Source organism: Fulmarus glacialis, unplaced genomic scaffold (assembly GCF_000690835.1).
Source record: "Fulmarus glacialis isolate BGI_N327 unplaced genomic scaffold, ASM69083v1 scaffold29635, whole genome shotgun sequence".
NCBI lineage: Eukaryota > Metazoa > Chordata > Aves > Procellariiformes > Procellariidae > Fulmarus > Fulmarus glacialis.
This window is the reverse complement of record NW_009215418.1, coordinates 3,504-6,162: the sequence shown is the minus strand read 5'-3', so window position 1 is coordinate 6,162 and position 2,659 is coordinate 3,504.

Here is a 2,659-nt window from a genome sequence, read left to right as displayed (position 1 = left end):
AACATGAATAATTTTTTTTTGAGGAAATATTTTACTTGATTTCATTAAAATAAACAACCATTCTAGAAGTATCTGTGGGAGCAATGTCCAGTGTGAACTTGAATATGAACAGTCTGAGCTCTGTGCTTGGTTCTGTTACTGACCCATGATGTGACTGTGGGGTAAGCTACTTAGCTACGTACCCAAGTTACACGCATGTAAACACTGTCTCTACACTCTTCATATGTCTTGTTTATTAAGATTAATTATGAGCTGGTTTGAATTGCCTACCTGTATGAGCCAAAAAAACTGCCACAAAGTATTGACTGGGAATATTATGACCTAAACATGTCTTAAGGATACAGGCATGAATGTGGATGTACTTTTTAACCTACCAAACTAAGTTCAGGTTTCTAATTCATGGATAAAGGTAATCAACATGGCTGATGAAATGTCAGCCCCCAGATGAGAGAAATGTTCTTGCTCGTTGTTCAGAAAAATGTGGCAAATCAGCAAAGTGGATTCGGTGATTTACTTGTGTTTTCCTAATCTTGGAAGAGGATAATTTATGAAGAAATGAAAAGTCATTTGTAAAGTTCTTGACTGTGGCTCTGGGTTAAGGATTGCTGGTTTTCAGAATGCTAGGCCAGCTTATACAGTGCACTATAAAATCATATATGAAGTCTTAAAGCAGTAATAAGATGTATGTTTTTCAGCAGCAAGGGGTTCATACAAAAGCACTGCTAGACTGTGTGTTGGTTTTGATACCACCAGCGTATGGCTATTGGCAGTTTCAAGCAAAACAGTGTTGCTGGTGCGTTCATCATGAATCCCTGAGTAAGAATTACCAGTGCACGCTGGCACAAAAGGCCATAATTGAGTGTGTGACCCTACGGTCATTTGACGTCTTCTTTGTTTTAGAAGTGTTTGTCTTACTGAAGAGTAGTTTCACTTGATTTGTCCCTATAAAACTTACCTGTGACATTTTGGTGCCATTGAGAATATGGCAAAACAGCCTCTGGACATCGGTGAGACCCAGGCTTTGTGCCAGGATGAGATTTTTAAAAGTACCTGCTTGACCTTGTGTGACACGTGCTACTGTACATCCAGATACTTGGTTCAGCTTGTTCCAGCAGCATGCTGCTTTCAGCCTCTTTGACAGCCATTCCTACGTGACCAAACATGTTGATTCAGGAAATGAGAAGGCAGGTCTTTTCAGCTGTCGTGGGAGAAATTCAGAACAATAGATTAGGGGGGAGGGAAAAGCCCAAACAACTGGACCTAGACCTGTATGGTCGTTTGAGCAACGCTTTTAATTAGTTGTCCACCAGACATGATTTCTGTAAAGGGCATTAGTCTGTTCTCTAGAGAAGGAGTTTTTTGCTCAGTCTAGCCTATTGCACACCACAGAATTTTTCTTCAGCCTTTACATTATAATATTTATTTCCACCCCCGACTTATTTCCCCATCTGAAAAAATGGGGCTGATAGTGCTTCTTTCACCCATGCGGATGGTTTGAAGAAAAACATGTCAGGCAGTGAGGCACAGTTCTCTGCAATGGGGGCCATCGCAGTGCGTGAATGGATCATCCGCTTGCCACCGAAGCTGGCAGCAACTCCCCCATTGCCAGGCTGGCGTTGCAAAATGGAAGGTTGACCTGTGGTTTTTCAGTAACTGGTAGAGCCAAGCCAAGGTTCAGCCAAGCATTAACTGGTTGGAGAACACACGCAGCAGTAAGCAGTAAAATAGGCTTCACATTTTAGGCCTCTTTCACTTTTTCCATCAGCACCTGCAGAGCTGTCAGGGAGGACAAAGCCTTGGGAAGCATTTATGCCGCGTTTCCAGGCTGGTTTGGAACGCGTGGAAAGCCCGTGCGGATACGTGGATAGATACACAGAAGCATATTTGCAAGCACGGCTGTGAGCGGCCGCCCCGGCTGGTGAGCGGCGGCAGGGCGGGGAGCAGCGCGGGGGCCGGAGCAGGTCTCCCCACAGCTGTGGGCCAGCAGCCCCGCGAGGCCGGGGGAGAGGCAGGCGCACCCGGCTGAGCAGCCCAGGGTACCTGCAGCTGGGGTTCAGGTGGGCTCTGGCAGCAGAGAATCGGCAGTTTACTGCACATGGTCGGACTAAATCTTCCCAGAGGGCTCATGAAAGGTGTTGGGCTCACACATCTGGCTGCTTCCTGACTTTGGGGGATGTGCGCTGGTCACTCGGGAGCTGTGTTACTGCAGGACTTTGCTGGAAGTCCTGAGCCTCCGTCTGCTGCTGGCCTGGAGGTGAAGGAGAGGGTGAGTACGTGCTCTGCGGGGTATCCAGCTTCACACTGCTGCGTCTGTATCAGAACGAGAGCATGTGTGACACATGCGATGGGTACTGTCATGGTGGGTGGGTGTTTCACAAGCCTGTGTGTCTGCTCGTAGCACATGCCAGCGTTCAGTTAAAAGAGAAAATCTGGAAGCTGTCCCTAGGAAAGCTACCCAAAGGCAGACAGGGTTTGGTAATTCCTGACGAGGAGGCATGTTAAGTCTTGAGCCTGTAACTACCTACATGCAAGACTCTCCTCCGTGCAGGGCTTTGACTCCCTTCAGGGTCGGCAGCGAGACCTGGGGTGATGCTCCAGAGCCTTCTGTCACCATCGCGTCCTCTCCTGGGGCACTGGTGCATGTGACAGTGAAATGAAA